General features: G+C 37.2%; 1 protein-coding gene across 2 annotated transcripts in view; it reads left to right on the top strand.

The window, feature by feature from the left end:
- TAFA2 (TAFA chemokine like family member 2) overlaps positions 1-12,607 on the top strand; it is a 574,649-nt gene that overhangs the window by 334,637 nt on the left and 227,405 nt on the right. The window lies entirely within an intron of this gene.

Genomic DNA, 12,607 nt, shown 5'->3' with positions numbered 1-12,607 from the left:
GAGTAAATGTTGGATGTCTAATATATAGAATAGTGACTATAGGTAACAATATTGTACTGTACGCTTGAAAGAGACTAAGAGAGTAAATCCTAAATATTCTCATCACATGCATACATGCATGTACATGTACAAAGGTAATTAATTACATGAGGAGATGAATGTTTTAACTTTATTATGGTAATCATTTATATATATATATATAAATCACCCCATTATACACCATAAATTTACATAATATTATATATTAATTATATCTCAAAGCTGGAAGGAAAATATATCAGCAGAACCTAGAGTGTCATTGGGTTTTTGTGAGACCTGCTATAGTTTTTGAGTATGTGAATGGGTAGACTGGAGAAGGGAGAGTGTATCCTTTGTAGGGTGAAAGACTATAGAAGGACTAGGGTTTTTAAATGGAATTAAAATATTTGTCACTAACTTGTGGCTTTAGGGATGGCAGGAAGTTCTTGAGAATATTTGATACTTAGAGAAATGTCTAAAGTTATCGTATTTATTTAAAAATTTCTTTACTGTTTCTTTCTGTGCTCCCCCAAATGCAACACTGTTTCTTCGCTGCTGAGCTGCATGGTAGCTGTGTCACTGAACACTTGATTTTTGTTTTGGAGTCAATCCAGTGCAGATATCCACATTAATGCAACACATAGAAAGGTCCAAAGGTCCAAAGAATGATTGCCTCAGCCACGGAACTTTGTTTCTCTGGCAGCATTTGCTATTACTTTGTATTAGAAGAACTTCTCTACTTCATGATGCATGGCATGGAGCCATCGTTGTGGGAAATGCTATTTAGGAATGTCTGGTTTCCATTAGAAAAACTTCAATTTTGATGTCATAAAAGTTTAGAGGCTATGCTGTACTTTCCATATTCTTGAAAAAGAAAGGCAACAATGGGAAAGTAGAAGTGAATGCATCTTTTCTTTTCCTAAATGACTATCTAACAATAATTGATGTAGCTATCAAAACATCTTAAAACAAACAACTTATTTTGATTATGTTTATATGAGTATATAATAGTGAGGTAATTTTGAACAAACTAAAATGTAGAAAAGTACTTTATTATGAATAAAATATTTTTGTCTAAATCTTTATAAATGGAGTCATTTATAAAAGTTGAAACAAACAGAAACCACACCCATATCTGCAATCATCTTTCTGGAAGAATTGTTTTCACTACTGTCAAAATTCCACCCATCCATCATGGTTTGGATCTCATTTCCTCTTAGGGGATTTGTTCCTCCCATTTTCCCCCTCACTTCTGACTCATGCTGTTCTCTCTCTCTACCCGATCATTCCCATCAGCATACATACATCTTCCTGCATGTATGTTTTTATGTATGTATGTGGCCTACTCCCTAAGCTACCACCCTAATGTCTTTATTTACTGTCTCCAGCTTTTCATCTCTTTATTACACTCTAGTGGGTCCTCTGTTCCTTTTGTTTTTCACTATAGCTGCTGTATAACTGTTGGTACAATAATTTTTAACATTGCAATAAGTTTAGGTTTTGTACAGAGCAAGGCTTGATTCCAGGATGCCAAATGTCATGGTTACTTGTTGAGCTCTTGCTATTCAGCCCTAAATAGCAGTACAAACGTTGGATTCAGTTGAGTATTTCTTCCAGTTATTAGTAAATTTTGGGACACTTTTTTTTTTTTTTGGTGCCTTTGACACTACACTCTCCTTATTGGTCCCTTCTAAGGCTCCTTATAAATGCTTCCGAAACCCTTCTGCCTCTGATTAATGTCTACAGTTTGGACTATACCAGGTCTTGGTCTTTCCTGTTTACAATATCATCCTGACTTAGGATTTCCATATTTAGCAAATAAAAATATAGGATACCCAGTAAACTTGAATTTCAGATAATCTTTTCTTTTTAGTGGTATGTTTCATATAGCATACACACACAAACACATCTATCTATGTATCATCTATCTTTCTATCCATCTCATATACATTGGGATATATTTTAGTACAACCATATTCCATGCATGTTCGGAACATATATTAAAAATTATTCATTGCATCTGAAATTTAAATTTAATTAGTGTCCTGTATTTAATATGTAACCCTATGCAAGGTAAGCTTATTTAGTTACTTTGATATTAAATACTATCTGGGACGTCACGGAAATGGCGCCGTGAGCAGCGCGTCCGACAGATCTCCCCTAAATCACAACAAATTTATCAACTAGAAACAGAAAAATTTATCCTCGGAGCATTCCGGAGTTCCACACAAACTGAAAGCGAAAGGACTGTTATCACTTGAATCTGAGAGACGAGGGTGTGGAGGAAGCTACCGCAGCGACGTTCATTCAAGCCGCGAGGGAGTGCGCCTGTGGTGAGTCAGCCCACACTCGGGAGCCGCGAGGAGGCGCGGGCGCGCACCCGGTATGGTTGCAGAGCGAGCACCGCCCACACTCGGGAGCAGCGAGCAGCCGCTGGCGCGCGCGCCTGGTCCGGTTGCAGAGCGAGCACCGCTAACGTTCCCAGTGGCCGGCGCACTGCGAGTGAGAGTCGCCAACCACCGGTGCCCGGAGCACCCCATTCGCGCGCATGCCCTGGGCATTCCACATGCCCAGAGCGCCTTACTGGCCCGCACACCCAGGGTGCCCCATTATCCTGTGCCTGGTGCAATTCAGCCGCCAGCGGCAGGGCGAGCGGGAGAGGCACCAGGGTGGTCTTCTACTTGGGAGATTCTCTCCGTGGGCGGGGCACCTCACCCAGCCATTCAAGCTAACAATCAAGTGTTGGGGGAGGGGCGCGCGCAGGCAGCCTAAAATACCTTCGGGAGCACAGCTGCGACCCAATCACTGAAATTAGCTTAACCCATGAAATCTGCGCACCCTCGGTTCTAATTGATAAGATCTCTCTCAGTTCAGCGACCCAAGACAAGAGGCGTGATATTTTTTAGTGCCTCTCGCTAAAGGGGCAGGGGCAACTTCTGATTGATAGAGCCTCCATATTCAGGGATAAACGCTAACAAGAGGGACTTGGCAGATAATAAGATCTATACTACACTAGTCGCAAGCAGAGACTAGTGCCTCTTCTTCCCAGCCAAAACAGGCTACAAAGTGTGGAAAGCCTGGGTTGAGAGGTCCAACTGAATGCTAGGCGCTGAACAGTCACCTTGACAACAATTGACTCCCACCCCCGCCTGATTACACTGGAGGCCCTGACTGCCAGAGCCTTTCCCAAAGCCTTGCACTGAGTGGGGATAGAGTGGGGATTTCCCAGCTCTTTGAGCCTCTTACTCCCCAGGCAGAAGCAATTGCAGCCTTATAGCTGGATCACCAGGCTGCTAATTCAGGAAGGGGGGACTAGGAGAGAGAATCCAGGAAAGCAAACTCTCTCATCGTTGGACCCTGCAAACGCCAACAAGCCTTGACTACCAGCAAGACTAAAGCTAATTATATGACATTGCCATAGAATCCCATCAACTGCAAATCCCTACCTAAGTGTGACACAGGGGCAGAGCCTGGGGTACAGAGTCACCGACCAGGAAGAGGGAGAGAAAAGAAAAAGGAAGAAGTTAACCTCTCAAAATCAAGAAAAATCCACAGACTTTACAACTTGATCCACTAATTTTTTTTTTGTTGTTGTTTGTTTCTTCTATCTTTTTGCCTTTATTTCCTCCACCTCGGTCCTTCTATTCTCTGCCCATCTTATGCTTCCCTTTTCTTGAACTACACTACCCATAACTGTTACATTTTATTTCTCTTCTTCATCCTCACCCTCCTTTAAGGTTATACTCCAAAACACTTAACTCTCACTCTCTCCTCTTTTGTTTTTTTTTTTTGATTTGCTTTATTTTGTTTTTTTCTCTTCCTTTTTTATTACTTTCTTCGTTTTTCTCTTTTTCTTATTTTTTCCTTTCTATTCTTTTTTTCTTTTCTCGTTTTACTTTCCTCCCATTTAATCCTCAATCACGAACAAATTAGTTAATTTGGGACTCATGGCTTTTTTTGGCTTTATTTTTCTTTTTTGCTTTTGTTTTTGTTTTTTTCTTGTTTGTTTATTTTTGTGGCATTTTGGGTCCTCCCAACCCAAGGTCTCCATTGTATTTAGTCTTCGCTCCACTTAATACAACAGATTTTTACTTATTATTTTTATTTTTTTCTTCTTTATTATTCTTTTTTTGGTCCTTTTTTCTGGTTCCCTCTTATCCCTCTCATTATATCTCTTAGTTGACCATCACTTACAAGCAAATCATCTTATGCTTGTCTAAAATTTTCTTCCTTTTTTTTTTTTTTTTTTTTTTTGCATTTAGTAGGTCCCTACTCCCTTTTTTTGCCCCTTGAACTCTTCACCCCAAATCAGGCCCTCCATTATATGCATGATATTTCCCTGAGGAGGGGAGAGGAGGGAAAGAGAAGAAAGAAAAAAAGGGGGAAATAATAAATTATTACTGTTTTTTTTTGTGGGGTGTTTTACCTTTTTTTTTTTTTTTTACTTTTTACTCTTTATTAATTCTAATTAGTGCTATCAACAAGACCACCCTCAGATGCCGATAAGAAAGAGGAAATCGAATATTATGGATACAAAAGAAAGAGAGGTAACACAAATAGATGTGGAAAAATCTATGGAGAAAAGACTTAACATATTGGAAGCCTTGGAGCTAAATGACAGAGAATTTAAAATAGAAATCTTAAAAATACTCAGAGATATACAAGAAAACACAGAAAGGCAATATAGGGAGATCAGAAAACAACTCAATGAACACAAAGAATATATTACCAAGGAAATTGAAACTATTAAAACAAATCAAACAGATATGAAAAACTCAATTCACAAGCTGAAAAACGAGGTAACAAACTTAGCTAACAGAACAGCCCAGATTGAGGATAGGATTAGTGAAATAGAAGACAAACAACTTGAGGCACAACAGAGAGAAGAAAGAGACTCAAAAATAATAAAAAATGAGAAAGCCCTACAGAAATTGTCTGACTCCATCAGAAAGAATAACATAAGAATAATAGGTATATCAGAGGGAGAAGAGAAAGAAAATGGAATGGAGAATATACTCAAACAAATAATAGATGAGAACTTCCCAAGCCTGTGGAAAGAACTAAAGCCTCAAATTCAAGAAGCAAACAGAACTCTGAGTTTTCTTAACCCCAACAAACCCACTCCAAGGCACATCATAATAAAGATGACACAAACCAATGACAAAGAAAAAATTCTCAAGGCAGCCAGGGAAAAGAAGAGTACAACATATAAAGGAAGGCCTATTAGATCATCATCAGACTTCTCAGCAGAAACTCTACAAGCTAGAAGAGAGTGGACCCCAATATTTAAAGCCCTGAAAGAGAGGAACTTTCAGCCAAGAATACTATACCCATCAAAGCTATCCTTCAAGTATGAAGGAGATATAAAAACATTCACAAATACAAAAAAGATGAGAGAATTTATCAACAGAAAGCCCCCACTCCAGGAAATACTAAAGGGGGTTTTCCGACCAGATTCAAAGAACAAAAGAAAACAACACCACAAGTAACAGCTCCACCAAGAACACAATAAAACCAAACTTAAACTGTGACAACAAAGGAAAAAAAGGGGGGAGAGGATGGAGATTAACAGTAGCAAAGGATGATGAAGTGCAGAAATACTTATAAGATAGGGTACTACAATGAATATGGTAGGTACCCTTTTCATTACTTAATGGTAACCACCCTTAAAAAAACCACCACAAAAACACTTGACTTAAAAAAGGTAGCAACAGAGGAAAGAAGTATGGAACACAAACAAACAAAAACAAATGATAGAAAAACAAAAGAAAAGAATCAAACTAGATACAAAACTAACAGAAAGCAATTTATAAAATGGCAGTAGGGAACCCACAAGTGTCAATAATTACACTAAATGTAAATGATTAAACTTACCAATAATAAGACACAGAGTAGCAGAATGGATTAAAAAAGAAAATCCAACTATATGCTGCCTACAAGAAACACATCTCAGCAACAAGGATAAAAACAAATTCAAAGTGAAAGGCTGGAAAACAATACTCCAAGCAAACAACGCCCCCAAAAAAGCAGGCGTAGCAATACTCATATCTAATAATGCTGACTACAAGACAGAAAAAGTACTCAGAGACAAAAATGGTCATTTCATAATGATTAAGGGGAAGTTGAATCAAGAAGACATAACAATCCTTAATATATATGCACCAAACCAAGGAGCACCAAAATATATAAGACAGCTACTTATTGACCTTAAAACAAAAACTAACAAAAATACAATCATACTTGGAGACCTCAATACACCGCTGACAGCTCTAGATCGGTCATCCAAACAGAGAATCAATAAAGATATAGTGGCCTTAAACGAAATATTAGAACACCTGGATATGATAGACACCTACAGGACACTTCATCCCAAAGCGACAGAATATACATTTTTCTCTAGTGTACATGGAACATTCTTAAGAATTGACCATATGTTGGGCCACAAAGACAATATCAGCAAATTTAGAAAAATTGAAATTGTACCAAGCATATTTTCTGATCATAAACCCTTGAAACTAGAATTCAACTGCAAAAAAGAGGGGGAAAAACTCACAAAAATGTGGAAACTAAACAACATACTTCTAAAAAATGAATGGGTCAAAGAAGAAATAAGCGCAGAGATCAAAAGATATATACAGACAAATGAAAATGAAAATACGACATATCAGAATCTCTGGGATGCAGCAAAAGCAGTAATAAGAGGAAAGTTCATATCACTTCAGGCCTATATGAACAAACAAGAGAGAGCTGAAGTAAACCACTTAACTTCACACCTTAAGGAACTAGAAAAAGAAGAACAAAGACAACCCAAAACCAGCCGAAGAAAGGAGATAATAAAAATCAGAGCAGAAATAAATGAAATAGAGAACAGAAAAACTATAGAAAAAATCAATAAAACAAGGAGCTGGTTCTTTGAAAAGATCAACAAAATTGACAAACCCTTGGCAAGACTCACCAAGGAAAAAAGGCACAGGACTCAAATAAATAAAATCCAAAATGAAAGAGGAGAGATCACCACAGACATCATAGATATACAAAGAATTATTGTAGAATACTATGAAAAATTATATGCCAACAATCTAGTAGAAATGGATAAATTCCTAGAACAATACAACCTTCCTAGACTGAGTCATGAAGAAGCAGAAAGCCTAAACAGACCAATCAGCAGGGAAGAAAATGAAAAAACTATTAAAAACCTCCCCAAAAATAAAAGTCCAGGCCCAGACAGTTATACTAGTGAATTCTATCAAACATTCAAAGAAGACTTGGTTCCTATTCTACTCAAAGTCTTCCAAAAAATTGAAGAAGAAGCAATACTTCCAAACACATTTTATGAGGCCAACATAACCCTCATACCAAAACCTGGCAAGGATGGCACAAAGAAAGAAAACTATAGACCAATATCTCTAATGAATACAGATGCTAAAATACTAAACAAAATACTGGCAAACTGAATACAACAACATATTAAAAAAATAATACATCATGATCAAGTGGGATTCATCCCAGAATCTCAAGGATGGTTCAACATACGCAAAACGGTTAACGTAATACACCATATCAACAAAACAAAGAACAAAAACCACATGATCTTATCAATAGATGCAGAAAAGGCTTTTGATAAAATACAACACAATTTTATGTTTAAGACTCTCAACAAAATGGGTATAGAAGGAAAATATTTCATCATGATAAAGGCCATATATGATAAACCATCAGCCAACATCATATTAAACGGCATAAAACTGAGGACTTTCTACCTTAAATCAGGATCAAGACAGGGTTGTCCACTCTCTCCACTCTTATTTAACGTGGTGCTAGAAGTTCTGGCCAGAGCAATCAGACAAGACAAAGAAATAAAAGGCATCCATATCGGAAAAGAAGAAGTAAAGGTATCACTTTTTGCTGACGATATGATCCTATACATCGAAAACCCGAAGGACTCCACAGAAAGATTATTAGAAACAATAAACCAATACAGTAAGGTCGCAGGATACAAAATTAACATACAAAAGTCCATAGCCTTTCTATATGCCAACAATGAAATATTAGAAAACGAACTCAAAAAAATAATCCCCTTCACGATTGCAACAAAAAAAATAAAATACCTAGGAATAAACATAACAAAGAATGTAAAGGACCTATATAATGAAAATTACAAAGCATTGTTAAGGGAAATCGAAAAAGATACAAAGAGATGGAAAAATATTCCTTGTTCTTGGATAGGAAGAATAAATATAATCAAAATGGCCATATTACCCAAAGCAATATACAAATTTAATGCAATTCCCATCAAAATCCCTATGAGATTTTTTAAAGAAATGGAACAAAAAATCATCAGATTTATATGGAACTATAAAAAACCCCGAATAGCCAAAACAATCCTAAGGAAAAAGAATGAAGCTGGGGGCATTACAATACCTGACTTTAAATTATATTATAGGGCCAGGATAATTAAAACAGCATGGTATTGGCAGAAAAATAGACACTCAGACCTATGGAACAGAATAGAAAGCCCAGAAATAAAACCACATATATATGGTCAAATAATCTTTGATAAAGGGGCCAACAACATACAATGGAGAAAAGAAAGCCTCTTCAACAAATGGTGTTGGGAAAACTGGAAAGCCACATGCAAAAGAATGAAACTCGACTACAGCCTGTCCCCGTGTACTAAAATTAATTCAAAATGGATCAAAGACCTAAATATAAGACCTGAAACAATAAAGTACATAGAAGAAGACATAGGTACTAAAATCATGGACCTGGGTTTTAAAGAACATTTTATGAACTTGACTCCAATGGCAAGAGAAGTGAAGGCAAAGATAAATGAATGGGACTACATCAGAATAAAAAGTTTTTGCTCAGCAAGAGAAACTGATATCAAAATAAACAGACAGCCAACTAAATGGGAAATGATATTTTCAAACAACAGCTCAGATAAGGGCCTAATATCCAAAATTTACAAAGAACTCATAAAACTCAACAACAAACAAACAAACAAACAATCCAATAAAAAAATGGGAAGAGGACATGAACAGACACTTCTCCCAGGAAGAGATACAAATGGCCAACAGATATATGAAAAGATGCTCAGCTTCATTAGTTATTAGATAAATGCAAATCAAAACTACAATGAGATACCACCTCACCCCTGTTAGATTAGCTATTATCAACAAGACGGGTAATAGCAAATGTTGGAGAGGCTGTGGAGAAAAAGGAACCCTCATTCACTCTTGGTGGGACTGTAAAGTAGTACAACCATTATGGAGGAAAGTATGGTGGTTCCTCAAAAAACTGCAAATAGAACTACCTTATGACCCAGCAATCCCTCTACTGGGTCTATACCCCAAAACCTCAGAAACATTGATACGTGAAGACACATGTAGCCCCATGTTCATTGCAGCACTGTTCACAGTGGCCAAGACATGGAAACAACCAAAAAGCCCTTCAATAGAAGACTGGATAAAGAAGATGTGGCACATATACACTATGGAATACTACTCAGCCATAAGAAATGATGACATCAGATCATTTACAGCAAAATGGTGGGATCTTGATAACATTATAAGGAGTGAAATAAGCAAATCAGAAAAAAACAAGAACTACATGATTCCATAAATTGGTGGAACATAAAAATGAGACTAAGAGACATGGACAAGAGTGTGGTGGTTACCAAGGGTGGGGGGGGAGGGAGGACATGGGAGGGAGGGAGGGAGAGAGTTAGGGGGAGGGGGAGGGGCACAGAGAACTAGATAGAGGGTGACGGAGGACAATCTGACTTTGGGCGAGGGTTACACAACATAATTTAATGACAAAATAACCTAGACATGTTTTCTTTGAATATATGTACCCTGATTTATTAATGTCATTCCATTACCATTAATAAAAATTTATAAAAAAAAAATACTATCTGTATGCCCAAGCTTTTACCAGTCACTAAGCTCTAGTTTTGTGCTCTCAACATCTAAAGTAATATTTTGGATATCTACCTTCTCACTTTTAATATTTCCAAATGAGAATTGTTTATTTTTATTCCCTCTTCATCTTACTAATGATATCAATGTTCTTTTTTATCATTCTTTCATTAAATCTTTGGACATGTCCCAAGGTTTATATATTCAAAACATATCACAAGTATGTGTATTTTTTTTTTTTAAATCTCTCCTGATACCACCTAGGTGAAGTCATTATAACTCACCTGGACTATAACCCAGCTGCCTCGCTGTTGCCCCTGCTTCTACTACCTCTACTGCCTATGGTTTATTTATCTATACATAGACAACTTTTATCCACATGAAGACACTTGTAAAAGAGGCCTTTAAATAATGTCAATCAGGCCTGACCTGTGGTGGCGCAGTGGGATAAAGCGTCGACCTGGAACACTGAGGTCGCCGGTTCAAAACCTTGGGCTTGCCTGGTCAAGGCACATATGGGAGTTGATGCTTCCTGCTCCTCCCCCTTCTCTCTCTCTGTCTCTCTCTCTCACTCCTCTCTCTCTAAAAAAAAAAATCAATAAATAAAATATTTAAAAAAAAAAAAAATAATGTCAATCAGATCATGTCATTTGCCCTGGTGTTTCCCAGCTCCCTCGACTACCACTTTCAATGGTTCTCACTGTACTTTGGATAAACCCGAATTCCTGATTACAGCCCACAAGGCCTCTCTCTTCTGAGTCTTGCTAATTCCACTCTTCAGACTCCTGCTTCCCCCCTCCAGCCATACTGCTTCCTCTCTGCCTTCTCTCTCTATTTTTATTCCCTCTTTCTCATTTTTTTCTCAGACCATGCTTTCCACTCTTTTTATTTTTTTATGGTTTGTTCCTTTGGCTAATATCTTCCTCACTATCCTATCTCATGTTGCTTTATAACCTCTGTTACTATCACTTAACTCTGTTTTGTATTTTTAACTTCACTGACCCATACTTAAAAATGTCACGTTGTGGTTTTTAGGTATTCATTTATTTCTTTCTCTTCTGGAACATAAATTCAATGAGGAGTAGCACCTTGTTTCTTTTGTTGATTATTTTAGCTATAGCTCCAGGAATAGAACACATAGTAGGTACTCAAGAAATATTTGTTGATGTTGACATTTGAATTTGTGGTTTTCTAAAATAGATTTGAACTATAATGTGTCATGAACATCCCAGCATATTATATTTCCTCCATTTTGAAAACAGTCATAGGATGAAAATATTTCCACTGCTTTTTTTTTTCTACTGGCACATATGTTGTGATGTTGAGTTGGAAATATTGGTGGTATAAAAGCAATCAGCACCATCGAAAACACTGAAATGGTTTCATCTGCTGGTATGAGCCGGCTCTGTCCCCGAGGAGAAGCCTGATGTATTATTGCCAGTCAGGATCCTGCAGGGACTGTCCTTCAAAGTCAAATTTCAGCCTGTCAAGAGGTGGAGAAAATACTTGTGACCTGAAAAGATAGTACATTAATATTTCTTAAACACTGTGTGCTAAACCCTCTGTAGCTACTTGTTTGTTCCACTATTAAGACCTCCCTCCCTCTGATATAGGAAATGCTTAGCTGGAAACAGAATCTTTGCTGTGTATGTCGACATTTCTTCTGCCCTGAGATGGGGTTTCCTAGTGAGGTGTAAAGTTCATTAGTCCCTTTGGACAACACAGTTGCTGAACCAGACTTGTGTCTTTATCTCACAGCTGTATTTTGGAGTCAGAAGGTGCTGATGTCTGGGGGAAACTGTGATGTATGAAGCAGGAAGAAGATTGATTTTCTGCAAGCTCCCTTGTACCTGGAGTAATGAGAGTGGCACATTACTTGGTCACTGAGCAAACATGACAGGAATATCTCAGAGCAAATTTATATTTATGCAAACACACTGAGGTCACGTAGGTGGGAATTCCACAAAGTGACCTATCTCTAGAAGACATCCCTCAAAATCACCACCTTGTACTACTGGGAAGGCGATGCTCAGCAAAAGCTGTGTAATAGCTGCTTAAAAAACAAATCCTTCTAATGAATAATATAATGCTCATGGTACAGTAAGAAATAGGATAAATTGTGGTGCCATTTTAAAGTGAGAGTCTTCAACTCACCGGCTATTTCTGGCATTCATCTTGGATTTTGGGACAGTGGAACATAAAACATCTACTTTAATAGAGTAAAAGAAATGGAGCGATTTATTCTAGTTAGGATGCCTTTAGAATCTCTCATCTGGTAATGGAAAAAATCAGTGGTTGATGGGGAAGCAGATAATTTTTCTATGTTTAGGCAGTGAAATGCTTAGAGAGCAAGCACATAAGCTTCTCAGAATATATGGGACAGACAAAAAAATTTTAAAAGTCTTTAAGAGGTGGAATGAAGTGGTGGTAATATTCTGTTAAAAATTTCTATGATTTCCAACAGCTCACACAATTCACTTTAAGAAGCACTGCTACTGCTTTTAGTTTTAAACCATTAAAAAAGAACATTAAATGATAAATTTAATGATAAAATGATAATTTTGTTTTGTTAAGTTTAAAAGCTTGCTGACTTTAGCAAATAGGCCTGGATGTGAAATAATCTTTTTCTTGTTTGATACTAACTTGTTAATTTTTTATCGTTTATTTTTTGA

Source organism: Saccopteryx bilineata, chromosome 2 (assembly GCF_036850765.1).
Source record: "Saccopteryx bilineata isolate mSacBil1 chromosome 2, mSacBil1_pri_phased_curated, whole genome shotgun sequence".
NCBI lineage: Eukaryota > Metazoa > Chordata > Mammalia > Chiroptera > Emballonuridae > Saccopteryx > Saccopteryx bilineata.
The sequence above is the reverse complement of the archived record's forward strand: the minus strand, read 5'-3'. Positions and strand labels throughout refer to the sequence as shown.